General features: G+C 47.0%; 1 protein-coding gene across 18 annotated transcripts in view; it reads left to right on the top strand.

The window, feature by feature from the left end:
* Positions 1-804: 804 nt before the first annotated feature.
* Positions 805-14,457, top strand: part of ADGRL3 (adhesion G protein-coupled receptor L3) — an 870,273-nt gene continuing 856,620 nt past the window's right edge. For all 18 annotated transcript variants that reach the window (XM_051819791.2, XM_051819792.2, XM_051819789.2 and 15 more), the window contains exon 1: positions 805-1,766. The gene's annotated coding sequence lies outside the window, so the exon portion shown is untranslated. The remainder of the gene's footprint in view (positions 1,767-14,457) is intronic.

Below are 14,457 nucleotides of genomic sequence, written 5' to 3'. Positions count from 1 at the left end.
ACCTGAGATCCCAGGCTCACCTAGGGTGGGTGGGGGGTGGAGGTGGAGGAAGGGTGGGGGGAGATGGGGGAAGACAGAGAGGCAGGGACACCTCACAGCCGCGGGAGAGGCACCCTTTGTCTGACAGACCCGAAAGGGAGGCCTCCTGCAGCAGCCGCGCTCCGGCGCCCGCCTGCCCGCGCTCGCTGAGCTGCTAGGCGGAGCCCGCGCGCACTCCAGATCCGGGTTTTGCCGGCCGCCCCGTTCCCCCCCGCCCCACCGGCGCGAGCCCCCTCCCCGGGTCTCGCGGCTCGCGCCGCCCGCCCGCCCGCGGCTCACTCTGGCCTCGGCTCCGGCCCCGGCTGCGTCCGCCCCGCACAGGCTCCACGGCCCCGGCGCGCCCGCGCTCCGCCTGGCTCTCGGCGCGTCGCCCGTTCGCCTGCTGGCCCGGGCCCACTCGCTCCAGGTCCCCGGAGCGGGGATGCAGATGCTGCGGCTGGTCCGGGTGGGCGCTGCCGCCGCCGCCGGCTTTCCCCGGACTGCTCGTTGCCTCCGCTCCGGCAGCCGCCGCCACCGCCACGACCACCACCAGCACCGCCGCCGCCTCCAGTGACTCGCCCCCTCCCCTTTCTTTCTTCTCCGTTCGCCTCCGTGCTCTGCCTGCGGGCGCGCGCGCGCGGGGGGCCCGGGCTGCTCCGCCAGGCGCTCGCGCGGGTGCGTGTCTGGAGAGCGCCAGCGCCACGCTCGCTTTGCGGAGCCGGAGAGGAGAGGCACCCGGCGGCGGCGGCGGCGGCGAGGGAGGCGAAGGCGGCGCGGAGCCTGGCCGCGCGATGAAGCTCCCACATGCCCGCGGCTGCCCGGCTCGGCCGGCGCGCTAATCACCCCGCGCCGGGGCTCGGGGCCCGGCCCCCGGGACGCAGCCCGCGGCCGCCCGGCGCCCGCTCTGCTCGCGCGCGTCCGCCGTGCACCGGGGAAGGAGTTTGCGTGGCTCTCGGCGCAGGCTGCGGGCGCGAGAGGGGACCCTCGCCCGGGAGAGAACCTCGGGAGGAGGAGGAGGAGGAGGAAGAGGAGGAGGAGGGGGGCTCGGCGGAGAAGCCACCCCTGGCCCTCGCGGCTTCCCCTACCTATTCCATCGCTCCCGCTCCGAGGCGGAAAGGGGAGGACGAGGAAGAAGAAGAGAAAGAAGGCGGAGGGGGTGGGGTGGGAGAACTGGATATAAAGATCGGCTGGGGGGATGGTGGGAGATTTTCGGTCTCCCCGGCAGCGTCTGTTCGTGAGCGGCAGCGGCGGCGGCGGCGAGAGGCGGCCCGGGCGCCCCGGCGATGACCACCGCGCGCTGGTAGCTGCCGCGGGGTCCCTCGGCGGCGGCGGCGGCCGCCGGACCCGGAGCCCGACTCCGAAGTTGGGCAACTGTGGACTCGCAGCGACGTCGCAGCCCTCCTCGCGCTCGGCGGCGCGTTCGCCCCCTTGGGGCGTGTGAGGCGAGGAACGCAGAGGAAGCCGGCGGCGGGCGCTCGCTTTCCCCCCACCCCCGTCCGCGCTCGGCGTCTCCATGGCTGTGTAGCCGAAGACAGGGGCGAAGACGGACTTTTCCCGTGCCGCTGCTTGCCCGGCGTCTCCGCCCGCTGCGGTCTCTGTGCGCTCCGGGCCGCGTGCGGTGCGGGGGGTGTCTCCGCCGGGGCCGCCCCGGCTCTGGCCCCGGCTCATGGCTGGATTGTGGAAACTGCGCCCGGCTGCAGGTTGTTGAGCGGCTGATGGGACCTCTCCGGGACTGGCGGCCACGAAAGGTAATGGATGAACCCCGCACTCCGCACCGCCGCGGGGGCCGGCCCAGGGGTGCGGGTTCACGCGCCCTCGCCCTGCCCGCGCCGCGCACTCTTCGGACCGCGAAGGGAGCCTCCCGGCCGGCGGGCGCACGCACGCGTTTGACATGGGCTCGGCGGGTTTTTTTCTTCCCCTCCTCAGCTGTTGGGCGATTTGGCGACCCTGGCGGGCGCGCGATGAAGGGGAGAGGGGACCCGGCGCGTTCCCGGTAGCCCGCGCCACGGAATAGGAACGGGTTCCACCTCGGAAATTTCCCCCTCCGCTTCTCACCCCAGTGCCATCCCCGGGCGGGGGCAGCAAGCAGACCAGGGGGGCGCGTTTTCTCCGCCTGGCCGGAGCTAGTGCCGCTGGCGGCGGGCGCGCGCTGGAGAACGGTCGGGGACCCGGTGAGCAGCCGGGCTGCGGGGTGGCGAGCCCGGCGCGGTCCTCCCTCGACGCCCGCCAGGAGCATCCAAGGTGGCCGCGATCGTCCAGGTTGCGGCCCCCGAGTCGCCCAGGGGCGCTGCCGCCCCGCACCCCGCGGGTTGCGTCCCCAGCACGGCCGTGGGGTTTCGCCCTGCGTGCCCGCGCTTTGTTAGGCGGGTTTGACTGGGGAAAAAGCTGCCACTTTTCATGGGTGGCCCGGGGCTGTGCTGGTGCTGGTAGCGGACACACTGGGCTGGGCTGGGGGGTGGGGTGGGGGCGGTGTTGCAAGAATCCGGGCGGCCACGGCCCCGGGTGCGGTGGGCAGAGCCTGGCGGCCGCGGGTTACAGGTAAGAGGGCAGCCACCTCGGGCACCCCTCCAGGGACGGGGCAGGCTCTGCGCTGCAGCCGAGACCCAGGCGCGGGTCCCACGTCGGAGCTCGGAGGCGGAGCGTGCCAGCCACCGGCCGTACGCGTGTGTGTGTGTGTGTGTGTGTGTGCGCGCGCGCGCGTGTGTGTGTGACGGTTAGGGAGGCGACCCCCTTGGCCAGGATTAGCCCGTGTCCGTGTGCGCCCGGGGGCCGGCCGGGAGGTGAGCTCATGCCACCTGAGCGGAGCTCCCTTATCGCAAGCGCCCGCCATCCGCTTAACTGGAAAATCAGGTTTGGGGAGGCCGCGGGGGCCCCGCAGGGCTGCGAGCGTCCAGGCTCCCCCGGAGAGGCGCAGCTCGGCGGGATGCGTACGGCGCGTGAGAGGCGCTGGTGCAGCGCTCCACGCACCTCGCCCGGGCGCCCATGAGGACCTCCTAGAGTAGTTCTCACCCGCAGACGGATGGAACGCTCTGAGAGAAGCCGGCTAAGCCCCGGACTCCGGGGTGGGTGCTCCGGCCCCTTCCCTGGTCCCCTGGTTGTATGGCTAGGGATAGCAGAGCAGTTGGGTGAAGTGGCCAGCCTCGGTGTCTCCGCCCGGGTCTGCGTGCGATCCCTGCCTGCGGTAGTCAGAGCGCATTGTAAACAACGGTGCGCGCATCCCCGCCGCCGGGCCGAGCCGCCCCTGCCCGCCGTGTTTACTTTCCTGCGGTGGGGGGGGGGGGGATTACTCATTAGCGAGGAGAAGCCTTCTTGCACCTCGAATTTTTGCATCCTTGCAGCCAGCTGCTGGGGAAAGGAGGCGACGCAGCGACTCTGGCAGGAAGGAGAAATTGTCTTCCGTGTTTTGCTCCGAAGTCACTAGGCAGTCTGCTAATTTTAGTGTCATATGGGCTGTCATCACTAGAGAATGTCAGGGTAGAATCTGCAGAGAAACTCCTCTTTGGCAATTTTTTTTTTCACCGTGAGAATCTCCTATGTTTCCCTGTGAGATTAAACAGTTTAGCCAGATTTCCCTAATACATTTTCCCATCTCTAATGATACTAAATACCAGGAAGTGTTGGCGCCCAATTTCTCTGTATGTGGACTACAAATAGACTCACTAGTTCTTTTATAGTATCACCAAAAGAGGATACCAGATAATTTGTGTAGGAGTTCAGAGGATATTTGTGTTGCACTCACTCGATCTTTTTTTCTTTTTTTTGTAACCAAAGCAAGGGTAAAGAATGAATGAAGATAACAGTTTCTAAATTGTTACTTTTGCACAGCTAAACTGCTTTTTTAATTTCAATAATCGAAGGCTACTACATTCTTAGTTCTGGACTAGTTGTGACTTCTTTGGTATTTGTTGCAAAGGGTTGTGTTCTAATTTTGAAAAACGTGTGGAACTGTAAATGGGTACTTTGTTTTTTAAGTACAGTAATTTCTGGATTTCTTTTCGGAGGTCTTGTTCTCCTAAAAAAGTAAGCTGCAAAAAAAAAAAATATGACTGAATCATTGATGCTTGGGGTTATTCTGTTTTTAAAGACAGATTGCTAGTGGCCATCATCCTGGGAGGAAGCTTAGAGTTATGATTTACTTGGTGAGAACCTAGCTTCCTATATCTGCTTCATTGCTGGAGGCTGTGTGTTAAAGTCTTTACACTTGTGAATGCTTCCGAGGACTAAACAGTCCTTGCGCTCGCATTGCTGACTATCTGATCACTGTGATCCCCAGTCCTCAGGTTGGCAGATGGGGTGAGATCTGCTGTTTGTCTCCCAGCAGCATGTGTTTCCTGGCAGTCATACATTCCACAGGTCCTGATGTCATTAGAGCTGTACTGGACTGTCTTTAGCTGAAGGTGAATGTGTCAGAGTGTGTGGGTGCCATTCCTTTGCCCTTCTTGGTCACTAAATACTTGGTAACCTGCTCCTCTGGACTACATGGTTGACTGGACTATTGCTCCAGTCTCATAGTAGGTGGCCTGGTTTGTGGAAAGGTTTATATGAACTATTTTTGTTGTTGTTAAGATAGAGATGGTAGGGTGCAGCAGGCGTGCGGGCAGAAAGAGTTTTAAGCAAGCATGTGATTTGTCTGATGGGTAAATGCTTCTGGTGCCCTACTTTTAGATGGCTTGGCCTCCTCAAAAATATGAATGGAAGGCCTTTCAGAAATGATTTTTTAATTATGACCTTCTTACATTTTGCAGATTTACAGATTCCTTCCCACAGGGAATGATAGTAAGTATGCAACTTACAGCCTCTAGCTACTGCACCTGGTGTTACTGCTCGTACTTAGGAAGGCAGGCTTTTTATGAACTTGATTTACCTTTGATTCAGTTGTAAGCCATAGCCAAGGAAATCAGAAATGAATTGATGTTAGGCAAATAATAGGATGCAAAACTGAATTGTGTTGCAGATTGGGATTGGGCCTCAGTAAGCATTGGTTGAAACTGTTTCAAAAGGACTGCTAAGGAGAAGTGGCAGTTACTGTTAAAAGTGGAGCATCTGACACTGAAATAAACAAGGAAAGCTAATTGTGATCTTTGTATTTAGGATTAGACAGTGATTTTGGGAAGATCCTGTGCAGCCTTTTTAGCGTGGCGTGAATGTCTAGAGCAGTTGGAATTGAAGGGAGGGGAAGTTCAAGATTTGCAAATAGCTATTTTGCCTTCTAGATTTGCATTACATCCAAAATATGCATTTGTTCACTTAGGGTGGAACCCTGAGACTGAGGCTTCATTGTAAATTAGCATTTGTTTGCCCTAAAAGACATGTTTACACTTAGATTACTGTTGCATTTATCTATTTCTCTTTTATGCAAATGCATTTTTGTAGGCTACCCTATTTTGTAATAAAGGTAAGATATTCAAGTGTAAGACCTCTGATATTTTCCCTTTGTTATCTTTGTGTGTGTGCACATACGTGTGCATGCACTTAGAGTTGTTGGTCAATGGAGAGAGAGAGATCCAGACTTTTCATTCATTGTGATTTCGGTATTGATGCTTATTGGCATTTGAAAAAGTAGTGTGAGTGTGCCACTAGAGAGCATTTGAGTTCTAGATGTGCAGGTTTTTACCTAAACTGTTTAATGTATTACTTTGATCTCAATCATTAAGATTTAAGTCTATTTCTGCATAAGTCACCGGTTGTAATTTTTGTCTTTGAATTGTGGAAAGGGCACATTCACTCACAAGTACAAAGTATGAAGAAAGAAAATTAGTTGCCCTATTTTGAAATACTTGAATTTTTTTCTTTCTTTTGGAGAATTACTTGAATCTTTTTCTTTATTTACTTTAATCAACACAGATTCTGTAGATTTTAATGAATCATGTCTTGCCTAGGTCTTATTGACAGTTAAAATGGGAACTTAGACTTAATGCTAATGAACGTCATAAGAATTGCATAGAGATATTAAAAGAACTTAAACTTCTCATTTTATTCAAGACTTTAAGTGGAATATTGTTAGTGACAATCCTGTTCGTATTGAAAACTCTGAGATGGCAAAATGAGTGTCCCCAAAATGTTTTCTGGGGAAGGTGGGGAACTCTGAGACCCTTTCAGAGGTTTTGCAAAGAGAAAACATTTTCATAATCATGCTAAGACATTAAATGCCTTTCACCCTGTTTTGTAACCAGTGTACAGTAGAGTTTTCCAGAAGGCATGGGACATGTGATCACCTCATTGCCCGTGGATGTATGGCATGCATATTCTTGTGTTTTCTGATTTTACCAGTAATTAATATGTTATAAACATTGATAGCTACCGACAACATAATCAAAAGTCACTTAAAGTAATCAATTTGTAAGGGTGTCACAGATTCCTGGGGCCGGAAATTCTAAGAACTGCTCAAGGAAACCTTTCCAAGCTATGCCATCTTGTAGTCAGCAGTGCCACCAGTCTGGCCATATAAGGAGCCATCTAGGACAAGAAATCACACAGAGGTGCAAGCTGTAAAAAGATGCAGGCAGGTTGGATGTTTCATTTATTAATTACTTGTCATTTTTGTTATTCTGTGCCTAAAATTCTGATGTTTTAATGCTGGTCCTTGGTTTTCATTAAAAATTCCTTGGTTTTCATGCTGGTCCCCACTTGGTGAAAGGGAAGGTTTTGAGCTGTAGGTCTGTCTGCTAACCTGCTGACTGGAATGGAATGGCTGCAAGGAAGTCCAAAGGGAAAATCTCAAATGTGGGCCCCAAGTCTATGTATTCTGACATCTAGGAGGGCAGAAGAGTGTTGAGGTGAAAGGGTGGGGTTCTGGAATGTGTTTGTCTAGGTTTGATAAGCTATTTGATTCAGGCGAGATACTTGATCTCTCTGTCTCATTATCCGGTTATATTTTAGTGGGTTTACCATGGCACCTAACTCACATATTGTGAAAATTTAATGGGCAAGTGTATGCAAAATGGTTAAAATAGTTCCTGGTGCATGATAATAAAATGTAATTATTTGTTGCTGTCACTTTCATCATCATCATCATCATCTTGTCAGGTCTCATGAGGGTCCTGGGAAACTTTAATCAATTCCCTATGTGATTCAGAAATGCAGTTATGTTTCCATCATTGCTTTACAGTTTGTCTTAAAATGTTACTTAATGTAAAAGTTTACATAGAAGGTAATCCTGGCTTTATTTTACCCTTGCACTTTAAACCTCACAAAAGGTTATTGGTATTTTTTTAATAGGAAGAATTAATAAAACACCTTTGTTAGCTTGAGCTAAGTTTGAAGTTGGGTAGTGAGTTGAATGCCTAATTAAAACTAGATTTCAAAGACCCTAATTGAATATTTATGTATCTGGGGAATTATTAGGGAGGAAATCACTTTTCTGAAGTGATATCAAGACGGCTCACTACACTCTTAATCTGTTAATCACTGTCTAAGCACCACAACAGGCCATTTGCAGTGAGAAGGATCCTTGGGGGTAATTATAGACTCTGGTTCTCAGTCTGTCAGTGGTGAGATCCCTCACTAGTACAGGAAGTTCCACACAAGTCTGGTTTCACTGGATGCTAACATCTAGCTAGAAATGACTGAACACTTTATAGATAGATTTATAAATTACTGTGCATGCATGTGTGGGGTGTGATGCATGGCATGGCTTGGTATCATTTCTGATCCAAACCTCTCAGTAGGAAGTTACTACTTTAGCATCTACATTCTCCAGCCCTTTGGTTAATCCTGCTTGGTGTTGTAGAAACTGAATCATACACCGTAGATGGGCATAGCAGGCCACTGTTTAGGAATCACGGACTTCGCTATTCCCAGTTGGTTTTTGGAATGAGAGACACTTGAGTACCACATGCGAGTGTCTAGTTCTTTCATCTCTGTAAAACAGAGATGATAAAAGCCACATTGCCCATGTAGGGAGGGGACTAATAATTAAAATGTACCGTGTTGGGGTGGATATTTGGCCTAGGAGGTAAAATGCCAGTCAAAGCATCTGCCATACATATCGCAGGGTCTGGGTTCAGTTTTCAGCACCAAGCTTCTAAGTCCAGCTTCCTGTTCATGCAGGTTCTGGGAGGCAACAGTGGTAGCTCAGTTGGTTGGGATCCTGCCACTTCCCTGGGACACCAGGATTGAGTTCCTGACTCCCAGGTTTGGCTCCAGATAGGTGGCTATTATAGGCATTTGGGCATGTGAACCAGAGAATGGTAGCTCATTCAGTCTATGTCTTTCAAAAAAACAAAAAACCAAAAATTACCTGCAGAGTGAACATTTAGTGCATGGTACCTGTTATTACCACCCGTAGTGTTATAGAAATGTCCTTGACTACTTTTATCAAGAAAACTCAGCTGAATCAAATGTATTTTCTCAATTGAAGAGTTCTTGATGATCTATGAAAATCAGTAGCATTTTCTTAAGAAGTTGAGAAAGGTGTCATGTTTTCTGTCATTTCCATGTTCCTTCCCTCTCTCTTTTTAAACTTTAAATGCCAATTTCTGAGCCCTTTCTCTTATTCTTGGAATGTTGTTGTCTGCTACTAATTCCCCACCCAAAGTCATTTTGACAGAAAGAGATCTTTGATGTCCACCAAGTACTATGTCTGAGTATTGACTTTAAATCAGGCAGGTATAATATGGAAAAAACAGCTCAAGACATTTTAAATTAAAAATCTAATCACCTTTGCACATGGTTTTTGCAGTTTTTTGAGCTTTAACTGCATCAGAATTTTCTAGAGTGTTGTAACCAAAGCACGTCATCATAAATGTCCTAGATTTCAGGATTTCCACACTTTTCAACGATTTATAATGCCAAAGTTGAGGTTCTCATGAAATTGTTATAAAATGTAGATGGACCCTTTAAAATTCAGTTCTGAAAATTGCTTTAAAGATGAGTAGTTTTGCAGTTCTTATACATAAGTTCAAATTGCAGAACTAACATCTGTATTTCAGTGATAGCTGCCAATAAGAGAAACTACTAAAACATGTGAGTTTTGCCTAAAACCATCCAACGTCTGTGTTAAAAAGAGTACAGTGTAGCAGGTCATACAGATGAGTGAGAGAGAACATTGCACAGTGGACAACTGACTTGCTAAGTTGTCCCAGTCTTTAAGTGTTTAAACTATGACTCAAGGAAAGCCAAGTGGAAGCTGTTTGATCAGCTTGTGTTGGTGTTTACGCGCCCCGCCGAGGCAGAGCATGTTACTATTCAGGACAGCCCCGGTGGCTCCCAGTGGTCTGAGCCTGGAGAATAGGGGAGAGACTCCAGCCCAGTTTTTGATGTTCTGCATGGGTGGGTAACCTGAATACTAAAATGCATTCCATTGACAGCTGACCCTGTAAGAGGTTTTTCAACAAGTCTCCTGTTTTGTTTTGTTTTCATTTGGTTGTTTTTTTTTTTTTCTTCCCTTTTCTTTTCCTTAAGCTCTTGCAAATACTTCTGGGTAAGAGGAAGTGGTCCTGATGGCTGGCCATCTTTTTTTTGTATGAGATTTTATTTCTGGCAAGAATGGAAAGGCTCTGCTGGTTTACATGAACACTTTTGTTTCAGAGTTTCAGTGTTCTTGATTTCTCAGTAGCTGATGGTTGTTGTTTGAACCTTGACTCAGAATACTGATCATGGCCTCAGGGAATGGAGAAAGAACCTATTGAGAAGTGGTTTTGTGTTAGCATCGGCATGCATCTATCTGCAGCCTTTCTCTTCTTATGTCTAATGTTCAGTTGGAGTTGTTGAGTGAGTTTTTATCAGATTGTTGAGTGTAGCTGACTTTGGACACAGAACTCAGGCAACCAGCTTCTTTTAAGATAATATACAGCAATGTAATTTTTTGGCAATTTCAGTTAAATTTCATCTTCATTTTCAGTAAATTTATGCATGAGAGTAAAATATTATTTTACATTCTGAAATGATGCATACGTTATGTTAGCATCTCAGTTGTCATATATACTTACATTCAACTTTAGAGGTTTACAAGAAGGGGGTATTCATTATTTCTCATCTAATTGCAAAGACACCTCTGGCTAGCTTTAGGCTGAAATGATTAATGTATTGGGAAGTTATTGTGCTTGGTATTTAAAGAATCGTAGGGACAGATGGGGGTTTATGCAGGCATCGGAAGAAATTAGCACGAGAAGAACACTAGGCCTCAGCACATCCTTCTTTCTGACTCCTGGCATTTTCCCTTTCACCACAGTGTAACGGAGATCTCAGCTTCACACCACTGTGCTGTCACCAGCTTGGTGGAATCAGGAAGGAGACTCTGGTTCCTCTGAGGACAGACAGATAGTGTAGCTTCAAGATGGAGATGTTGTCCACAGTGAAAAGGAAGAGAGCCTGATCATATCTGTGTCCACAACAGTGATTCTTTGTGAACTGAGACAAATCTGGTTTAGGAAAACGGGTTAGGAAAACTGTTAAAATTGGTTTGCTGTCTTCCTACAAGCAGCCAGAGTAGAGTAGTCTTGGAAAGTGGTTCCCTACTCCCTGGACCCAGAAAGTCCAACGAAATCATGTACATCAGACAGATGCGTAGGTCCAAGTCTTCAGGTTCATTTCATGAACACCCAGGTCATCTGTGAAACTGCTCCAGTCATCAAGTTCTGACTATGTGCAGAGACACTGGACAACTGAAGGGTCACTATGCGCCACTCCAGCCTGGACACAGGTTTGGTGGCACAGAGAGTGCTGGATTCTTCCCATACATGCTTAAAAATGAAGACAGCAATGGTGGTTTTACAGGGTTAAATGTAGAAGATCTAGGCATAGAGTATATGCCTGTGAACAGAGTCCCCAAGATGTGCCATCTGATGCTGCTCAGTTAACTCTTGTAAGAGCCCCACTGGCTACTGAAGTACGGTCCATACTGAAAAGGAACAAATTGTTTTCCAAACCTGAAGTTGATATAGAATTGAAGAAAAAGTTATCCTAGAAGAAACTGAAGAAACAAAAACTTATGGCATGAGAATAAAAACAGCATAAAATAAATGCAAATAGAAATCAAAGTAGAAAAAAATAGGTTTACAGATATGTATCCACCCATCTGTTTGAGACATCTCATTATTTTACACTAGCTAGTGTACTCATTATGTCATGCTTCTGATGGGAATATGTTGATTCAAGTAAACCTTCTGTTTGGAGGCAGAGTTTTAGGAATTGCATCAAGTAGGGCTTTTTAAATAATTGAATGTAGATAAGTTTATACATACCTGCAGAATCTGGGGAAAATATATGTCAACATAGGCAATAATGATGTTATTTAAATGACAGACATATAATATGAATTCTTTATTACAAAAACCAGAGTCTGAGTAGTGTTGAATGCTGACACTTTAAAGATACTGTTTGTACGGGATACACGGCAGACTCACAGAATGGCAAATGCCCTAAATAGCACTCTGGCCTCAGAGTCAGCCCTTAAGGCATTCGGATCTGGCTAAAAAGCCCATGAGAGTTTCGCAGGCATGGAAAGCCAAGACATTGTGGCAAAAAACAAACAAACCAACCAACCAACCAACCAACCTAAGTAAAAGATCTCTGTGAGTGAGATCCCAGTGGAAAGAACGGGCCAACGGGCCATCAAAGAAGGAGGTACCTTTCTCTGAAGGGAGGAAAGAACTTCCACTTTGACTATGGCCTTGTCTAAATATGATAAGAGTCGGTGAACTCAAGAGGCTTCCATAGCCTTGGCAGCTCATGACAAGAGCCTAGGGTGATTACTGATACCATAAACAAGAGTGTGAATTGTTAAATCAACAATGAGAGTCACTGTGCACTTATTCCTCATGTAGGATCTCTGTCCTTAATGTGTTGTACTATGCGAATTAATGGTAAAACTAGTACTCAAACAGTACTCTATGCTTTATGTGTCTCTGTGGGTGCAGTCTGTTGAAATCTTTACTTAGTATATACTAAGTTGATCTTCTGTATGTAAAGAGAATTGAAAATGAATCTTGATGAAGAATGGGATTAGAGAGGGAGTAGGAGATGGGATGGTTTGTGGGTGGGAGGGTGGTTATTGGGAGAAAAACTGCTATAATCCAAAAGTTGTACTTTGGAAATTTTTTATTTATTAAATAAAAGTTTTTTTTTTTTTTTTTTTTTTTTTTTTTTACAGGCAGAGTGGACAGTGAGAGAGAGAGACAGAGAGAGAAAGGTCTTCCTTTGCCGTTGGTTCACCCTCCAATGGCCGCCGCTGCAGCCGGCGCACCGCGCTGATCCGATGGCAGGAGCCAGGATCCAGGTGCTTTTCCTGGTCTCCCATGGGGTGCAGGGCCCAAGCACCTGGGCCATCCTCCACTGCACTCCCTGGCCATAGCAGAGAGCTGGCCTGGAAGAGGGGCAACCGGGACAGAATCCGGCGCCCCGACTGGGACTAGAACCCGGTGTGCCGGCGCCGCAAGGTGGAGGATTAGCCTATTGAGCCACGGCGCCGGCTCTGTAAATAAAAGTTTTAAAAACAGATACTGTTTGTATAAATATGGAGCCCTCTTAAACTTACTGTTCTTTATTTTTCTTTACTAAAAATGAGAAGTTACATTGAAAGTCCATTGTCATCTTTAAAGACCAACTTAATACAAATAGTAACTTAAAAAGATAATTTGGGAGAATTTTTGAAGATTAGGAGCAGCCTTAATTAGAACTCACAAGTATAGTGATTTTCTTTGTTGCAAATCCTTAAATAAGAAAGAGCACTAAAAATTAGTATGCTGTCAACATTGCATTCTTATGACTTGAGATATTAGGTAAACTTTGTGAGTATTTCTTTTCTTAGAGCATTTGATTAAATGTGTGATCTTATCTTGCTGAAGTAGCCTGCTGGGCTGCCGAAGGTAGTGTTCTGAAATGAAATTTGCTTCGAGCTTTTGAGCAGACACTTATTCAAGACCTTTCTTGAATAATAGATGTTTGTGAGATAGCGGTGGTGTGTGTATGTGTGTTTACTTCCTTGAATTTAGGGGGTGTTGAGATGGAGCAACAACAACAGAAGTGTAATGGAATATGAAAGGAGGCACTAGGTTTATGAAGGGGACATGAAGCCAGTGTATTACAAATCGATGAACAGTTAGTATGAAGGTCTCAAGGTATCCATGTCAGAGGACCGTGTTAGTCCATGTGCTTTGGGTGATCTTGCCATGTTCCTTTCTTGCTTCTGTCTCTTGGCTTGGTAGATGTTATTCTGGAATGCATTTTTGCTCCTATCCTACTATAGATCATGTATATATGCAGGCATGCTTCTGTTTCTGTTTGGAGGCCAGTAGTGGCTGAATTTTGATTCCCATGCATTCTTGCCAGTGTAGCATATTATACATTCTGAAGATCTTATTTAACATAGTTTTAATGATTGTGCTACATACTTACATCGAACACTTGTGAAATATAAGAGAGAGATATGTGAAGTTAAAACAGAAATCCCTCAGCATGTGGTAATGCAGTGATGAACCACAGGGTTCACAGAGACTATTTCATACTTAGATTTTTGCCTTGATTACCCGTATCTGTATTGTGTGTGTTTTAATGGACTTGAGATTAAACTATGCAGTTGGTATAATTCTCTCCAATTTCCCAGTACCATTAATTTTTCTCAAAGCATCATTTTTAATATAGTAAAATACTTCATAGTGTGGATACACCATGACATATTTAACCATTGACTTATTCATGTGGGTTGTCATTTCTTTTGCTAGGATAAGTGATTTCACAATGAATACAAAAGTGCTGAAAGCTCGGCCAATTTTCCTGCTGTTTCTGCAGCACAGATTCCTTGAATACATTTACTAGATCAAAGAGTAAATAATTGCTGTTTGACTTTTACTACTTGGCTACAGTGACGCACATACATCCATGCCCTCTGCATAATTGGTTCCCTGAACATTTTTTGGAAATTCTTAAGAATACCTAACTCTCACATGCTAATATAGTCTGTAGCTACTAACTCTTGGTTATGTAGAGTTAGTAACTTCTATCAATTTTTTGGCAATTTGAAAGAGTTACTAATTCTCGGTTATATGTACACCAACGTATAAAATCTAAGGTCAGCAGAATAGTCCATAATAAAGACAAGACTGTGCCTTGCATCTCAGAATTTAACAGGATATTGTCTGCCATCCACTTTGGGTCCCCATAAACTTCCTTAGATTCTTACTTCTCAGTGACTCTCTTTTTTATTCAGTTCATCTCCACAACATCAACCTAAGAGAGACTGTGTTAAGCAGACCTCTCATGAAATAAGATTATTATTCTAAAATTTAAGTATGAAAAGTGGGATAAAGTACAAGTAAAACATGTTTAAAGTAAAGGAAATTGGTCTATGCAAGGAAACTGAGGTCAGTATTACAGTGTGTACACGCACAGGTTTTCCTGAATGTTGACTCAACTGGAGATCTGTCTGTAGGAGTAAAGTCAGTAGTGCTTTGGAAGTATTCAAGTAAAATTCAAGAGCAGGTGCTGACACTGGCAATAGTA

Source organism: Oryctolagus cuniculus, chromosome 8 (genome assembly GCF_964237555.1).
Source record: "Oryctolagus cuniculus chromosome 8, mOryCun1.1, whole genome shotgun sequence".
NCBI lineage: Eukaryota > Metazoa > Chordata > Mammalia > Lagomorpha > Leporidae > Oryctolagus > Oryctolagus cuniculus.
The sequence above is the reverse complement of the archived record's forward strand: the minus strand, read 5'-3'. Positions and strand labels throughout refer to the sequence as shown.